At 40.8% G+C, this 18,985-nt stretch overlaps 1 long non-coding RNA gene across 1 annotated transcript; it reads right to left on the bottom strand.

Moving 5' to 3' along the window:
* Positions 1–641: 641 nt before the first annotated feature.
* Positions 642–17,719, bottom strand: LOC116588593. The gene is made up of 3 exons (XR_004285012.1): positions 17,623–17,719; positions 7,894–8,028; positions 642–748 (listed from the first exon to the last, which is right to left on the bottom strand). It is a non-coding gene; the product is annotated as an uncharacterized LOC116588593 (long non-coding RNA).
* Positions 17,720–18,985: the final 1,266 nt, after the last annotated feature.

Here is an 18,985-nt window from a genome sequence, read left to right as displayed (position 1 = left end):
AAGATTTATTTATTTGTTTTGGGGGGAACAGAGGGAGAGTGAGAATCCTGACGTAGACTCCCCACTGAGCATGGTGCCCCATGTGGGGCTGGATCCCAGGAAACCTGGGATTATGACCAGAGCAGAAACCACGAGTCTGACACTTAACTGACTGAGCCACACAGGCACTCCTGGATTATTTTACTTAAAAAAAAAAAAAATTAGTATATGTTCAGCAAGAGTTAACTGCTCCCATTTTGTGACCCGAGTAACTTTAAAGTTGGAGGTTTCTGCCTTCCACCCTGCGGATCCTGAGCCATAGGCTTACCTGTGGGGAGGGAGGTGACTTTTAAGGGGGTTAAAAAAAAAAGGTTGGTCTCTCTAGGTCCTCCTGTTGGAAGTAAGGGACCACCGATATGGAGCTGGAGCTTCTGCGGACTGGCCTCGTGCACTGTTGGTGCTCCATGCCCCATGCAGTATCTGGCACACAGTGGGTGCTCACTAAATCATGTTGACCACATCTTTCAGCAGGTTTTTTTTTTTTTTTTTAAAGATTTTATTTATTTGAGAGAGAGACAGAGAGAGTGTGAGAGGAGAGGTCAGAGGGAGAAGCAGACTCCCCGCTGAGCAGCGAGTCTGATGCGGGACTTGATCCTGGGACTCCAGGATCATGATCCGAGCCGAAGGCAGTCGCTCAACCAACTGAGCCACCCAGGCGCCCCTCTTTCAGCAGGTTTAATCTTGGTTACTATTTGCTTAGTCCAGAGACCTGAAAGAGAAATCAGTGAGTTAAAATTTTAATTAAAAGAAAATCTTTAAAAAAAAAAAAAAAAAAAAAAAAGAAAATCTTTAGGGCGCCTGGGTGACTCAATCAGTTAAGCGACTGCCTTTGGCTCAGGTCATGATTCCCGGGTCCTGGGATCGAGTCCCACATGGGACTCCCCCTGCTCTGTGGGGAGCCTGCTTCCCCATCTTCTGCCTGCCACTTTGCTGTCTCTCTCTCTCTCTCTGTGCCAAATAAATAAATAAATAAATAAGAAAAGCTTTATAGTGCCTTCTTAAAAAATCAGCACATACTTTTCTTTTATGTAATTTTTAAGAGCAATATAGATTCATCATAGAAAAATGATAAAAAGCAGATAAGTAAAAAGAAAAATAAACCTTTCCATAATTCTACTTCTTGGGATATATATATTTTCCATCCAGTTCTTCTCCTCCTTGTATATGTGTGTATATTATTACATGAAAAATACATATTAGAGACATATCTAAACATAGTGTTTTAAAGAAATATTTTTACTTATTTGTCAAGGAGAGCAAGAGAGAGCACAAGCTGGGGTAGTAGTGGGCAGAGGAACAAGCAGGCTCCGGCTGAGCAGGAAGCCTGATGCTGGACTTGATCCCAGAGCCCTGGGATCATGACCTGAGCTGAAGGCAGACGCTAAACCAACTAAGCCACCCAGGCATCCCTAAACATGATGGTGTTTTATAATTTTTTTTCCTTTTTTTGTGGGCACTATACTCAGTGTTTTAAAATCTTGGTTTGCAGTTTTTCTTTCTAGTTTGTTAATAATTAATTCCTAATCTGTTATATCTGTATTCAACAAGGATCTACTTTCATGGTTGAATTTAAATATTTCCCAAACAATTAGCAAACACAATCAAAAATAGCCAGCAAAATGTTTTGTTTGGCATGATATAGACTGAAAGTTTTCATACTGTTCATATTTTTTGTACTTAACTGGTAAAATATCTTTTTGGGACCAGTATAGAATTGACATATGAGTAAAGGCATTTACATAACATAACTACCATCTAACCCTTTCAGTAACTCAACTACCAAAAAAAAAAATACATTTACTTTTATGAAAATTAAGACACATTCTCTGACGAGTGTCACCTAGAATTGCAAACTTGAGCGGCAAGAGGGCATGTAGCAATTGCAAAGGATGAGATAAGAGTATGAAGGAAAAAGTTGAGGTTTGCTTCTTTTGCCCCAGACAGGTGAAAACATCATCATTAACCAGCTCTGTCCTCTCAGTATCATCAGAGTAAACCCATGTCTTACTTTTCATCCATTTCATTTTTGGTAACTGATTTGTGGGCTCCTAGAAGGGAAGACTAACAAATTCATCTTTTTAAACTCAGGGCTTAGGATCGTGCCAATAGAATAAATGAAACACTCATGAAAGAAATTGAAGAAGACACAAAAAGATGGAAGATCATTCCATGCTCATGGATTGGAAGAATAAACATTGTTAAAATGTCTATACTGCCCAGAGCAATCTATACTTCATGCCATCCTGATCAAAATTCCACCGGTTTTTTCAAAGAACTGGAACAAAAAATCCGAAAATTTGCATGGAACAAGGAGACCCTGAATTGCTAAGGAAATGTTGAAAAAGAAAAACAAAACTGGAGACATCACGTTGCCTGATTTCAAGTTTTATTACAAAGCTGTGATCACCAAGACAGCATGGTACTGGCAGAAAAACAGACATGTAGACCAGTGGAACAGAGAAGAGAGCCCAGATATGGACCCTCAACTCTATGGTCAATTAATCTTCAATAAAGCAGGAAAAAATATACTGTGGAAAAAAGACAGTCTCTTCAATAAATGGTGTTTAGAAAATTGGACAGCTATGTGTAGAAGAATGAAACTTCATCATTCTCTTACACCATACACAAAGATAAACTTGAAATGGATAAAAGACCTCAACGTAAGGCAGGAATCCATCAGAATCCTACAGGAGAACATAGGCAGTAACCTCTTCAACATCAGCCACACCAACTTCTTTCAAGATATGTCTCAAAGGCAAAGGAAACAAAAGCAAAAATGAACTTTTGGGACTTCATCAAGATAAAAAGCTTCTGCACAGCAGAGGGAACAGTCAACAAAACAATGAGGCAACCCACAGAATGGGAGAAGATATTTGCAAATGACACTACAGACAAAGTGCTGATATCCAAGATCTATAAAGAACTTCTCAAACTCAACACACACAAAACAGATAATCACGTCAAAAAATGGGCAGAAGACATGAACAGACACTTCTCCAAAGAAGACATACAAATGGCTAACAGACACATGAAAAAACATTCATCATCATTAGCCATCAGGGAGATTCAAATCAAAACCACATTGAGATACCACCTTACACCATTTAGAATGGCCAAAATTAACAAGACGGTAGACATGAAGTGTTGGAGAGGATGTAGAAAAAGGGGAACACTCTTATGTTGGTGGGAATGCAAGTTGGTGCAGCCACTTTGGAGAACAGTGTGGAGATTCCTTAAGAAATTAAAAATAGAGCTTCTCTATGACCCTGAAATTGCACTACTGGGTATTTACCTAAAGATACAGATGTAGTGAAAAGAAGGACCACCTGTACCCCAATGTTCATAGCAGCAATGGCCCCTGTTGCCAAACTGCAGAAAGAACCAAGATGCCCTTCAATGGAAGAATTAATCAAGAAGATATGGTCCATATATACAATGGAGAATTATGCCTCCATCAGAAAGGATGAATGCCCAACTTTTGTATCAACAGGGACGGGACTGGAGGAGATTATGCTGAGTGAAATAAGTCAAGCAGAGAGAGTCAATTATCATATGGTTTCGCTTACTTGTGGAGCATAAGGAATAACATGGAGGATATTGGGAGATGGAGAGAAGTGAGTTGGGGGAAATCAGAGGGGGAGGCAAACCATGGGAGACTGTGGACTCTGAGAAACTGAGGGTTTTGGGGGGAGGGGGAGGGATTGGATGAGGCTGGTGGTGGGTATTATGGAGGGCATGTATTGCATGGAGCACTGGGTGTGGTGCATAAACAATGAATTTTGGAACACTGAAAAAAATAAAATTAAATTTAAAACAAAGAAAGAATAAATGAAACAGTGGCTGAGGGTATCTGCTAAATTGTGGATTCCAATGAGAAAGCATCCCTTATTTCTGGAACTGCTTTCTTTTCACGTAATTTCTCACATTTCCAGAGTTGCTCTTTAAATTGGTGTTCATAGTTTGAGCAAAAGACTTAGGAAGAAAAGCTGGGAACAGGCAGTTTTGACACAGTACGAACTTGATTTTCAAGCTCTGACTGAACCAGGGAAAGGTTCAGCAACTTAAACCATTAAAAAAAGAGACATCTTCGAGAAAGCACTGAATGCATTGCTGTTGCTCATGTTGGCTCATGCTTTGCCAATCTGGTCTCTGTCACTTACACACTTTAATACCTCATTGCTGTTTTGTTATGTTTCTTCCACCAGAGCGTCCAGCCTTTACCTGCCCAACTTCCTCCTCTTTGAAAGCCCAACTCAAATGACCCTTCCTCTACTGAGTCTTTACCTCCCTCCCCTTCCGTGTCTTCAAACTGGCCAGAATTAGTCATTCTCATCCTTGTGCTCCCACAGTACTTTGTTCATATCTTTGTTTTAACACATCATAGTACATTTTTGGTTAAGTGGATATTTTAGTTCATTTAAGCTGCTATAACAAAATACCACAGACTGGGTGGTCTATAAACAGCAAACATTTATTTCTCACAGTCTTGGGAGCTGAAAGTTCAAGATCAGGTTGCCAGCATGGTCCAGCATGGGTTGCAGACTTTTCATTGTATCCTCATAAGGTAGACGGTGTTCTCTGCATCATCCTTTTTTTCTTTTTTTTTTTTCCTTTAAGTTTTAATTTTGATTCCTGCTAGTTAATATCTAGTGTTATATTAGTTTCAGGAGTATAATATAGTGATTCGACACTTCTGGGTATCACCCGGTACTCATCATGACAAGTGGACTCCTTAATTCTGGGGTCTCTTTTATAAGGGCACTAATCCCATTCATAAGGGTTCTGTCCTTATGACCTCATCACCTTCTAAATGCACTACCTCCTAATACCATCACACTAGAGGTTAGGATTTAATATTTGATTTTTGGAGAACACAAACATTTAATCTATAGCAGTGTAGGTGAGTCCATCTTTGCTGCAAGGTGGAATTCCCTGAGGGCTGGGAGGGTTATTATTTATCTTCATGTCCTTGCTCCCTGGTGCAATACAGGGTGTAGAGTAAGAACTCCTGAACTTTGACATTTTCAGGGCCCTTCTATTTAGCATCACCAGCTGTAAATACCCTCGCTATTTTTTGTTCTCAGTGGCTGCTGAGCTGAGTCTGTGATGATACATAGCAAACTCAGGATGTCCTTTGTGAATGGGCTCTGTTGGCTGGGTGGTTTCCCAGTCATCTTCAGCCCATTGTTATACCCCATGAGAAGGCGCTGTGGGTGGGGTGGGCTGGGACTCTTGAAGCAGATGCAGTATTCAAAGTCTCTCTCTCCCCACACTGTGACCGATCAGAGACGCTTGCTTCTCACCCCACTGGTCTTCCAAACCCAAATGTGTTTAATCACCTACAAGTACCACTCATTAACTGCCCCTAAAAACAATAATTAGGTACCACTTTTTAATGTGAAGTGATCCATGTTACTATTGTTTCCTCCACATACTGACTCTCCCACTGCTGGTATTGTGACAGCTAAATAAAAAGGCCAGTAATATGTGGGTTTCTGTTTTTTGTTTTTTTGTTTTTTGTTTTTTTACCTTGAGGAAACAAAGACTACCCTGACGTAATGAGATACTAGGAATCTCAAAAGAGCCAACAGAACAATACAGATTCTTTTAAAAATGTTATTATAAAGCCACCAAGAAGGAATTATTCAGCAATAATATATGGGAGACTGGTTATTGTTAGAACTTACAGTCCATGGGGAGAGGCGGGGTCTTGGGGAGAGGCACCAAGCTGTTCAAGACAACCTGCGAGGCGCGCGTGACCACACAGGCACATATGTTGTTAGAGTTGACACTGTCTCCCAAGGACAGACATTAAAAAGCAGCTAAAATGCTCATAAGAATTGGTCAATGCACGTTTTCAGCAAAGCTTTCTAGTACTAAACCGAAATTTTTAAAAGAAACCAACCTCTTATTAAAAAAAAGTGTTCTGCCAAGTGCTGCTCTGTACAACATGAGTTTTGGAGTCCTCACTGAAAAGCCACTTACCCTAATTTCCCAGGAATTTCTTGGTCGAAAGGTTTGGAATATGTCAGCACCAAGATTCTAACTCCTTGGCCCGAGGAGTACGCCCCTCCTTGCCCAAGGTTCCTCCTTGGCTCTGGATGGAAACCTTCCTAACTGCCATAGAATGCTCAGGTGACAAAACTGACATTTCACCACCTGATTGGCCGGGTGCCCAGGAGCACCCTGGGAAAGAATCTGAACATTCTTGGCAGTTGAGATCTAGACCTTGACGGTTGCAACTGATGGGTTGGGTTGGGCACTGCTGATGAACCCTACATTCCTGAGAGAAAAATCATCCAAAGTAAGGCATTTTACATGATAGACTAGACTCAGCAGTGGGGTTTTTCACTGGAAAGATGTGGTATTTCCAAGGACAAAGTATTTAAACCCACCTGGACACCATACCTGAGCCTTGTGAATGAGAGGATTATGAAATAAAACCAAAAAACAAAACAAATCAATATCATTTGTGGTTCCAGGCACTTGAGAGAGTTGAGCATTAGATAGGATGATGTTTCTGTGTGGGATGGAGAGAGGTGTTAGGACTGGAGATTAGAAGGTGGGAATAAGGAAATACAGGCAGGGGTAAGGATAGATAAGCAGGGTCATTGGAGGTTAAGAATGGGTCAGTACTTTCAGACTGAGTAAGTACGAAGCCTCACATGATCAGCCACTGCTCTGAGGGCCTGTGGGGATTTTTTTGGAATTGAGAGAAATTTCTTAATTTTAAAGGTAGAATGATCTTTGTAAAATGATGGGACACTAACGACCAATACTTCAGGGCAGTGACATTTTAAAATAGTAGGAACAGAGCACTAGTGATCCAAAGGAGGAAGGGGTTTCTGGGAAGGTCATTAGAGGGGGATTAGAAAAGCCTCAATAGAAAACCAGAGACAGCATTGAGGTAGTTGGAGGGAGAAACATTGGGAGATGAGATCTTGATTTGGTTAGAGCTTTTTGGCACCTTCAATATCCTGCCCATTATAACCATTGTGCTTATTTTGGGTTCTTTAGTGTCTTCTCCATCTTTCCAGGTGTTATTATGAGGGGCCCTAACTAACTGAGGAGACTCATAGAGAAATCCCCGTCCCCATCACAACTACCTCATTACTGTGATCTTCCAAGGTGATCACTCCTGAGGATTATCAGAGAGGAAAGAAAACCAAAAGCCCATCAACAACAAATTGAAAATTGAAGTTGAAAGGCAAGTCTAATGATTTGGAGTAAGAGCTGTATCTAGGATGAAGTTTTATCCTTAAAGGGAATGAACTATATCTGTGGAAGTAAGACATGTATTAATTAATGGATTTTTTTCAATGTGGCTATTTGAATAATTTATGTGAGCGCACATCTTACTACCTGAGATGAATACCTGTATGCTAGTTTACTTTTGGCTCTATCTTAGTATACAAGGCTGCTATAAAATGGTAGATGCAAAATAATAAGTTTAAGAGACTTTTCCAATAGGTGCTTATCCCTGCACTGGCCCTTTCGGAAAATGAGGATCAACACAACATGCATTAGAGAATTAACATGCGAGGAAGTCTAATTCTAAATTTTCTAAACCCTGGAGAAAAGAGAATAAAAGGGAAATAATAATCATTTTCTCGTAATGCCATCATTTGCACTTTGGCCAAGTATAACAAGTACCAAGTGAAGGGGTGAGAAGTAAGGGGTCTGGTATATGGCTTGACAGTGTGTTCCCAACCAGCCTGCAGAGGTGGCCACACTGTCCTGCACTGGAAGTTTTTCTCCCTGAATTATCCAGGCCCGCTCTCAGTGCAATACGAACTCACTGATTCTTTGCCAAACTTTCAGCTCCCTTGAAGTGGCAGGTGCATAAAAGCCTACCTCTTGTTGCAAACCTCTGAATTCCAACAGCATCCTCCTCTTGGCTATGCTTCTCCATCTGGAGTTTTAACCAAATATTAGTGGCTGGCAGGTGGGTAGTTCTGAGTTTTGACTTCATGTTTGGACCAAGATGTCCTATTTGAAAGGAAAGGTAATTCTTTGGTATTATTTTTAAAAAAATGACAATAGTGCTACCACCATTCTAACTCTATCATTCCTGACTAAAGCTTAGCCCCAAACGGTTTCTGGGATTTCCACCCACAAGTTTATCAAAGATACTGACAATATTAAACTTTAAATTACATTAATTTATTTCATATTCTCCTTTAAAATAGTTTAATCCTTCCTCCCTCCCTCATCATCTCCTTCTCTTCTTTCCCTTCTCTCTTTTTCTTTTTTATAATCCACAGAAACCTCCTGACTACGACCTCCTGTGATCACCCAGCTTGAGGGGTCCTCCTGAGGTCAAAGCTTTCAGGGGTACATATAGCCTGTCACCTGGACCACTAGGTGAGTGTTGTTAAATAGGGCCCTGACTCATTTCAGGTGGCCACTGCATGGACAGAAGGTACTGGGAGGAGGATCTTTGTTTTTCTTTTTTTAAAAGATTTTATTTATTTATTTGACAGACAGAGATCACAAGGAGGCAGAGAGGCAGGTAGAGAGAGAGGAAGGGAAGCAGGCTCCATGCCAAGCAGAGAGCCCAATGTGGGGCTCGATCCCAGGACCCTGGGATCATGATCCGAGCTGAAGGCAGAGGCTTTAACCCACTGAGCCACTCAGGTGCCCTGATCTTTGTTTTTCTGTTCCAGCTGCTCCATGGACATAACTTCCCATCCCCACTTTACACCCATTCAGTCTTTTATGTCCATTGCCTGAAGTTCTGATGCAGAAACCCAGGGGTGAGAGAGCAATTAAGCCCCTTTCCCCTTTTATGCCTCCCTCCCTCCCCGAGGGTGTTCCTTAAGAGCCAAAGGAGAACTGTGTCTTGGGAATAACCTTGGACTCTGAAAATCATGGGGTTCAAGTAGTTTATGAGAGGTGACTACTGATTTCTCTGGAATTCTTTTCCCTTAAAGCTTTTAGGAGACTGGCGGAGTAAAATGTGTATCTGCCGGTATGTGGAGCCACAAGCTTCAAGCTTGGGCACCGGCCAGGGGGATCGATTGTTGTTAAAATGTTAAGTAAAGCAGGCAGTTTGACATGCAATGATGAGTTCACTTACCTAAAGAGGAATATGTATAGAAAAAAGATCTGAAGTAAACGGAGGTATTTACAGCTACATGTGAGGTTATAATTGATAGCTTCCTCCTTTGGTTTTTTGCACTTCCCAACCCACAAAGAACATGTGTTATTTTTATCAATGGAGGGTTAAAAAAAAAAATAAGAAGAAATAATGTAGGAGGTAGGAATCGTACTTCTTTCATTTCATTGTTGTGGTTAATGACTTCTGCAGGGGACACCTGGCCTAACACCTGGGTGGTGGTTTACTAAGGAGGCAATCTGGGATCTGTTCTCGTTCTCTGTGGGCAGCAGAAACAGTGGTGTCCTGGAGACCTGGAAATGTCCCAGGATAAGTTCCCGAAAATGAATTCCTTACCTATGGAGTCCTGTAGGCTTGTCATGATAACGAAGTTATGCTGCCAGCTTGCTAATTTCAATAATAGAATCACCAAGTGTTAGACCTTGAGGGATCTTAAAGAATCATCTACTATGTTTTCTCATCTTTGTGGCAGAACCAGGATGAGAGTCTGATAGTAATATTACCTTTTAGTAAGCAGCCACTATGTGACAGGAATGGTACTAGGGACTTTATGTATGTCAATCTTTAATCATACTATTAACATAGGTATGCATCATTCTTATCTTGATGTTATAGAGGCAGTTGGATGATTAAGTGCTCTCTGCACCTCTACTTTCTCATCTATAAAGTAGCTTCTAACTGGAGTCAAAAGTGGGCTCCCTGTTTGGTTCCAAAATGGGCTCCTCATACACAGTTCTGCCTCTTTATTTTCCAGCCTAGGCTACATGATTCCCAGTCTTAGAGATTTATCTCTTGTTGCCACATTTAAAACATAGGTCTGTTTTAACCTGTGTTAGCTGTGTGGATCAACCCTCAAATTACAGTCCTCTTGTTGGATTAGTCTGGCGTTGCCATGAAGAAGCCCACTTCCAAGTTCGAAGGCTCACGTTTGCTCCTCAAAGCAGTATGGCTACAGGCCTTCAGCCTGAGCTCAGACATGCTTTCAATTACTTACCCACTTCCTTTTTGTTGTGAATGTTCCTATTTCTAGGCTGTGGGAATGTCTGGCTAGAGTGAAGGTATGGTGGCCAGGAGATTGTCATCAGCGCCCTGGCTGTAGGATGGGAGCCGGGAGGGGAGCTTCAAGGTCGGAGCACCCTGAGCCTCTGCTGGTGGTGGCTCAGCGTGTTGCCTTCTGAGCCTTCTGCCCTCCCACTGTGGGAAGTTGGGGCTGACCTGGTCTTTGGGGGAAGAGAGAACTGAAGGCCTTCTGAGCTAAAGGTGGAAGAGAGTTAGGGCAGAGAGATATCTTCTCTTAGAGAGGAAAGTTAAGACTTCTATCATGAAGGGAATCAACTTGGAGTACGTTCTCCATGTTTCAGTCTTGGCCAGAGGCATTCTGGTTAATCAACTATTCTGAACAAGGGTGATGTTGTGTGTTATATGTGGCTGAATACTTTTCCAGGGATTATAACACAATAAAGTATGGGTAAAACCCAAACTACAGTAAATATAATTAAATCTTTCTTTGATGATTCATAAGTCCTTTAGGATCCTGTAGTGCCTCAGGGTCACCATTATGTAGATCGTCATCCTTGATGAGGCAGGCAGCTAAATAAAAATACCAGATTGTAAGTTATAGACCTCACTTCTACTTTGCCTACCTGGGTGGTCTTGGGCGGGTGTCTTGACCTCTTGAGCATCCAAAGTAGGGGTGGCCACATTACATCATAGGGCTGTCATTGAAGAAAACTATATGCATCAAGACTGTTGTAATTATTACTATTAAGCTAACAGTATATCAAAGTGCTGGTTGTTAGACAATTCTAGTACGTGTTTTTTTTTCTAACATGATTCAAAGTAATTCACTCTAGTCTCCTTTTAAGGAAAACATGGCTTCCCCAGCAGCAGGTATTGCTGAGAGGTGATATTAGTCACGGGCCAGCAAAAGTGTTTTTTTTTTTTTTTTTTTTTTTTTAAATATTTTTTTATTTTATTTATTTGTCATAGAGAGAGAAGCGAGAGCAAGCACAGGCAGACAGAGTGGCAGGCAGAGGCAGAGGGAGAAGCAGGTTCCCCGCCAAGCAAGGAGCCCGATGTGGGACTCGATCCCAGAACACCGGGATCACGACCCGAGCCGAAGGCAGCCGCCCAACCAACTGAGCCAAACAGCTAAGGTGGTATATGGATTTTGTGAAAAAAAAAAAAAAAAAAAAAAAAGAATGTTACAGGAGAGCATATGAAAAAAGAAAATCCTCTTCTGCCCTCGTCGTCTCAGTCTCCCCAGAGGGAAGCTTTATGTAGTTCAGTGTCTATGTGCACATATGTGTGTAACAGATACATGTTACGCTGTTTATTAATGTCCTATGACTTTGCTTCCCCCCACTCCTCTTAATAACATATCTTAAGGATATTTTCATTCTTTTTTTACAGCTGCATCTTCCTGGTCTTTTATAATGTGGATGAGTTTTTTCTTGTTTGACCATTGTTCTGTTGATAAACATTAGGTTATTTCTAGCTTTTCTAGAGCGAACAGTGCTGCAGTGAGCACAGAAAGTACCAACTGTAGCCACTCGGTCACTTATTACTACCTCGGGTCATTTCAACCCCTAGGTCCTAAAACACATTCTTGGTGTATCTGCCTTCTGAAAGAGAGAGCATCAAATAGGAACAAAGATCGGGACTTTAATGGTGCGGGGCTTTCTGAGACACGGATCCACTGGTACCATTATCACTGCATCCCAGTTGTAGGGAGTTTCCAGTAACTTCCGAAATCCCCTTTTGTACCTCTTTGACTTTTGACCACACCTACCCCATCTCGAGGCAACTACTGATAATGATTTTTGTCTCTCAACTTTTGCCTTAAATTTCATAAAATGAAACGACAATATGTAGTCTTTGGTGTCTGCTTATCCTTACCAACATGTTTTTTGAGGTTCAGCCATGTTGTTGGATGCATCAGTTACTGCTGAGTAGTATTCAGTACCTAGATAAACATTTTATTTATTCTCTGGGGTTGTTTCCAGTGTGGGGCTATTTTCAGTTTTTGTCTATGACACAGAAGGATACTAACGTTTGTGTACAAATTTCTGTGTGGACATATATTTTTATTTCTCATGGATAAATATGTAGGAGTAGAAATCCTGGGTCTTATGATTAAGTGTACATTTAAACTTTTTCCTAAAAAAAGGCCAAATTATTTTCTAAAGCGGTCATTTTATATTCCTACCAGCAATGTGTAAAGTTCCCAGTTTCTTCACTTCATCAATAACACTTTGTATTGTCAGTCATTTTGATTGTAGTTCTTCTACTGGTCTGGTAGGGCTATCTCATTGTCATCTTGATGTGTATTTTCCCATTAATAACGATATTGGGCACATTTTCATGTGTTTATTAGCCATTCATGTATATTCTATAGTAAAGTGCTTCATCAAATCTTGTGTTTATTTTGTACCAGGCTGTTTGCCTTTTATTATTGGAAGAGTTCTTTATATATTCTGAATACAAAACACCCATATATATTTATGCATATGATTCATATATAGATAAATGATTTGTGAGTATTTTTTCTTAATCTATGGCTTGTCTTTTCATTTCCTCAGTGGTGATTTTTTGGAGAAGTATTTAATTTTGATGAGTCTAAATTTGTTAATTTTTTCTATTATGGATGATGCTTTGGGTGTCATAGCTGATAAATTTTTGCTCACCTCAAGGTTGCTAAGATTTTCTCTTAAGTTTTCTTCTAGAAGTTTTATACAAACAAGGTGATTTTATAAGTTTTAAAGACTGGATGAAACTAATGTTTTCTGTAGGCCCTTCATTGACTAAAATCAATGGATCTATGGAGTTAAATCTATAGAACAGTTCTTTTCTACTTTTTCACAGTGGTTTTTACAGTTTGGCTAGATTGTGTACCTACAGAATCACTACAGTGGTCTTTGTTACTGACCCCTTAAAATTTTTTCCCAAGATAGAATGTAAGATCATATCTATTTAGAAGGATCAGGAAAAGTTTTCTTTGAAGAAATCATACTTATTTCCTACACCATAAATAGATTATTCTCTGTGTTATATCATTTAGCAAATGTAGGGCACTCTCTCTCAATACCAATGCAGTAAAGTAATTTCCTATTACCAGCTGTTTTGACATGGCGTATTTCCACTTCTCCTTATTCCTAGTGACTCATTTTATTTCTCTGGATGATAAGGCTATGATTTATCAGCTCTTAATAAGGTTCTCTGTGTGTGTGTGTGTTTTAAGAGCTATGTTGCTTTTAATTATTAGAGCTTCAATCTCATTTCTTTCAAAGCTTTATTGATCAGAGCATATATAGGTCCTCATTCCTTGTTTGAAACTCTTAGGGTCAGATACATTTTTACATGCATAGTTAAAAGAAAAGTCTTGCATTTTTTTTTTTTTTAAAGAAAGGTAGTATACTGCATATTCTGAATGAATAAAATATCTCTCGGGAATCAGGATAACGACTACTTCATAATATGGATATGCTAATATTTTTCAATATATTCAATATTTACAATATGTGAAATAAATATGAAGACTGTAAATAGCTTCTATCAGTTCGGAATTCAGGTCTGGTTCATTTTAGGGGCAAATGAATTAGAAAAAAATTTTCTGCTTTAGAGCTTTTCTAGATTTCAAAATGAGAGTAAAACTTAGTGGATTTATACTGTCCGTGAGCACACTACAGTAGTGGCTTCTGGTGCTGCGTTGGGTTCCTTAGTAGTTGACCACTGCTGGTTGTGCATTTGGAGCCATGGTAAGCAGGTGTCACATTCCAGGAGACCCAGACAGATGTTGGCAGGCCTTGGCCAGGCTTTTAGCCTGAGTTTTCTGAATGAACATTGTAAAGAGAGAGAATTTCCACTGTGTACAATGCTACGATTTAGATGATTTTTGAGGGGGAGGTATTGTCATTCAAAATCAATATATACTTGAAAAAAATGCTTTCTCATCTCCCACTAATTCCGGTGCATTAATTCCATCTGCCTCATGGCACAGCCTCTCAGAGGCAGATGCCCAATAAAGATCTGTTATCTAGGGGGCCTGGATTCCTGGCTTGGGGTGAAATTATATCCTATAAAATGGAATTGAGTCAAGCTGTGATATATTTGAATCCCATTGAGAGCTAGATTATATGGTCAATGGCAGCTCAGAAGCATGTTTTAATCACCAGGCCCTGTGATGCTGACCTGATGGCACTTGTAGAAATCACTGGCCCATGTCCCTAGGGAAAACGGAAGTATCCTTGGTACCCACAGCGTCTTTTCCTGTATATGAGGTGTCTTAGAGACTCCTCTTATGGCACTTTATTGAATAATTACAGAAGCAGTAACTAGTTGTCATGAAAGATTTATACGAGTAAATGATATACAAAAGCTTACATAAATATATGGAGGTAAAGGGTAAAGGAAAAGCCCATGCCATTGTTCCACTCCATTCCTGCTACCCTCCTCCAGGAGGATGTGTGACACCACTGGTAGTAATTTGGTCTGTGTCATGCTAGGCATGTGCACATATAAACACACACAGTCGTACTTATAACCAAATGGGTCATCCTGTTCAGATTGTCCCGTCACTTGCTTTTCTTAACAATCTATCAGAGACATCTTTCTTGGACACTACTAGCCTTTTGATGTCTGCAGAGCATTGCTAAGAATGTATTTAATCACTCCCCTAGTGAAAAACCTGTAGGTGATTTTGGGGTATCACAAACTCAGCTTCAATGACCTTCCTTATTCATTTATTTTGGGGCATATGGATATTTTTAGAGAATAGACAGCAAAATTGTCATAGTTTTTGGTTTATCTCTAAGGTCTTACTCCTAGCAATTGTTTTTAGTAAGTCTAAATGCCCACATTCTCCACCTTCTTCCTTCTGTTTATCTAGAAAACCATCTGGGGCATTGGTTGCCTTTGCTGGACAGGTGTGTCTCTTGCCATGAGGAAGGGGGACGTGAGGGACAAAGAGGAGAGATGTTTGTGTTTATAACTTTGATGCTTTTGATTTTGTCTGCTAGCTACTAACTTAATATTGTGTTCTCTTATCTCCATGTATAGGACGGGTCAGATAAAATAAGAGCTTGCTTTCAGTAATGTAGATTGTTACAAACTTTTTGGAGACCTCCTCACAATAGCTCCTACAAATTAAAATATTCATACTGTTGTGGTCCTGCAGTTCTGCTGCTACAAAGTACTATGGAAATCACGTTATTTTGAGACCTGAAAAATTTTGTTCAGGTATGAATTTCAGAAGCTTTTAGGAATCTTTTCATTTAAATAGTTCCTGCAATGAAATGAATGTTTGTGTCCCCCCTAAATTCATATGTTGAAATCCTAACACCCAGTGGGATGGTACTAGAAGGTGGGGCCTTTGGGAGGTGATTAGATCATGAGGGACAAACACCCATGAATGGGATTAGTGCCCTTTTCAAAGCCACCCAGGAGAGCCGTGTCTCTCTTCTTCTGCCATGTGGGAAGACAATGAGAAGTCAGCTGTCTGCCACCTAGAAGAGGGTCCACACTGGAACTCACCATACTGGCACCTTGATCTTGGGCTTCTAGCCTCCCGAACTACGAGGAAAAAAAAACTTGCTTATAAGTCACCCCATTTCTGTCACAGCAGCCTGAGCCAGATGCTGCAAGACCTTCACAGAAATCAGTTCTTTAACCTACAGAATTATTCATTTTCAGAGCACTAGAGTCTAAAGCTGTGAGGACCTTTGGATACTGTAAGATAAGAAAATTGGTAAGATGATGGCAAATGTCTATAACTCTTACCCACCTGTGATCCTCTGGTCCAGGCAAAGGCTAGGTGATAAAGGCAGGATGGCAGCAATGGGTGTAGTACTAATGGGGGAACCATTATGTTTAGGACAGGACCCTTTATCACTTTCATTCCTATAGCAGACTTTCTCTCACTCTTCTCTTTACTACTCACTTGTCTTTGTGGGTGTCAGTATTCTCATTAGCTTCAAAAATCCTGTGATGGGGACTTATTTTCATGATTTTTACTAATAAAAGTCAATTAGTAGATATGTAACCAAAGTAAGAAACAGGTTATCCTTTTGAATATGAAAAATGGCTGTTTGTTAACTTTTAGATGTAAATCTATAATATTTTCCCATGGAACTGATGCTCCTGTATATTATTTAAGACATTCAGTACTTGAACACAGGTGTTAGAGTGGGAACTGCAGATCTGGAGAGAAATAAGATGGAGTGCTTGTCCTCGAGAAGATTATATTTGAGTAGATCACACTTTGGTTGTTTTTTAAAAAGTCTGGTAATTGGGAACAGAAATGGGGTCAAAGTGTGAAACTCTATGAAAGAAACTTTGAGCACAATTTTTATCTCACCCAAATGGACCCAAACTCTGTCTACCTCTGAGTAGAAATGAAGAGTTATTAAGATTATGGCTCAAACTGTGGTAACCTTTTATGTCCCCTTTGATGACCGCAGGACTCCAGCACTCCTCAACATCTCTTCCAGGTGGCAGAGTGGGAACAAGTTCATGCATGTTTTCCTAGTCTGGCAACCTGTCATGTCACTTGTCCCTGGCCCAACTACAGGTCCCTGTGACAACATAATTCATTGAGAAAAGGTTCCTCTAATGGAATTTTAGGGTTCCACAGAGGCGGAGAGTCTGGTCAATGTTTGGGGAAGAACCATGATCTCCCAGCTCCCTGAGCACTTTATTCCCTGGGCCCCACAGAAGCGCTGCTTATATCTTGAGTGTTCCAGTGAGTGACTCTCATGAGAAATGTTCTTCAAATTCTCACTCCAAAATTTCCCTCATTATGCTGGATCTAAACCAGGGCCCATGTATTGAGGGGATGGGGTAGGGTGGGGTAACGGACTAAAATCAAGTGACTTTTCCTGTCCTTGCCAGTCTTCCCCCATTTTTCCTCTCCAGTCCTTGGCAGTTACTAGTATTCTCTCTTTTAGGGAAAAAGACATTGTGTATACACATCTCCTTAGGCAAATAGGTACCCAGGGATGTAACCAGTCTACCAGTTCCCCCAAACAACCTGACTCTGACAGGGACCATGACTTGTTTGACATTGTATCTCTAGTGCCAACCCAGTGCTTGCCACAAAAGTGGCAATCCTTGTGGAATTAAATATTAAAGGGGAGGATTAAAATATAGTCTATGGATATCAAACAGAGGGCCCTCAACTTCATCATCATGCCCATGAGAGAGGCTAGTGCATGCTTGTTAACTAAGTGAACAATTGATATCCTTTATGTTCCAGATCTAATGATCTCATGATTTTTGCTGCCCTGTTTCTATATTCTTATACTGTTAACTTCATGACCAAAGAGGTCTATTTATAAGACATTTGACGAGGATTAAAGGTATATATTTTCTAGATCTATAAAATCATTTAAGAAGATTAATAAGCATGTATCAAGAAAAACATGTGCAATTCAAATGCAAAACAACTCTTCTAGGCACTAGGAACTTACCGTATTATGGAAAGCAGCAGACACATGGGTGAAAGGAATCAGGGAGCCTGGGGGACAGGGATAGGAAAAGAGGGAAGAAATAGAGAGGGTGGAAGGCAGAGCCAATGGTGACCAAGGACTCATATTGGAACTCCTGGTTATCTAGGTTCCAAGTTCTAACACTGCCATCAAGATGAGCATGTTTACTTTTATTTTTTATTTTTAAAATGATTTTTTTTTGAGGAATAAGTAATAGATTCACATGGTTTGACAGAAGATCTCAAAGCTAAGAAAATCCACCCATTTCCTTTAGTCACCTGGCTCTTAGAGGGACATATTATATTTCTCAATGCAAATTTACCTCAGATCGAAGTCAAAGAGAAGATACAGGGAAACTTAAAACAATTTTTAGTCCCTTAGGCAAAGTCAGAGCTGACTGACTTGTTTAGGAAAAGTCTGTGATCTTGGTCTCATTAGTTTTATGTTCAAACATACTGAGCTTATTAGCTTGGACAGGAGCTCCTGATTGTTCACAAAGCAGTCAAACCTCAGAGGTCTTGCCCTCTGTTTTAAAATGTTTTAGCAACATTTGAATCTGGTGTTGGGTTGGGAGGGGGTTGGGACTGTGATCTGGACTTTCCCAGAGTGGTTCTTTCCTGCTGCAGAGCCAAAGGCCAGGAGGGAGAGGCGAGACTCAGACACTAGAAGACCAAGCATAAGTCATCTGTGCAGAGGGCCCCGGTCAGGAAAGTGGACAAATGTGCATGTCCAGAACCAGCTTAAAGAGTCAGAGGTCAATGAGGAAAATATATGTCCCACATCCAACTCAGCCAGGGAGAGAGCTAGGAGACCTTAAATCTCTGCTAAGCAATAGAGCACCTGGGTGTAGGTGGGGAAAACTTCTGAGAGGGGTGGTGTCTGACCGATACTTCGCCAGGTCAGGAAGAGTGTGTCAGTGTCCAAAGAATGGGAATATTAGGTCTTCCACTCCTTTGGCACTGGCTGGAGGAGCGAAGATCTGTGATGAGTGGGGAGAGGCAGTGGGTGCCGTGAGCAGCCCTGTGGCATGAAGGGACCTGTGTGTCAAGAAGTGTGGAGCTGGAGCTCACGGAGGGATGGTTGGGAGCCCTGAGAGCACAGTGACCACAAGAAGGTCAGCCTGAGGAGAGGGGGAGACTTCAGGGACATTGCTTAGAGACAGCCATATCTGACACCCTTTCTAACTTCTGAGTCTCTCCCTGCCACCTCCTTGCCTCTCACCAGCCCTTCTCAGCTGTCCCCACAATCTCTTTTTACCCCCCACTCACTCCTTCATCTGCTGCAGAGGGCTCACCGTCCTCCTGTTCCAAACCCTGCGGTTCCTCTCTCCTCACGCCACTCCCCC

Source organism: Mustela erminea, chromosome 1 (genome assembly GCF_009829155.1).
Source record: "Mustela erminea isolate mMusErm1 chromosome 1, mMusErm1.Pri, whole genome shotgun sequence".
Classification (NCBI taxonomy): Eukaryota; Metazoa; Chordata; class Mammalia; order Carnivora; family Mustelidae; genus Mustela; species Mustela erminea.
This window is presented reverse-complemented; position numbering and strand designations above follow the sequence as displayed.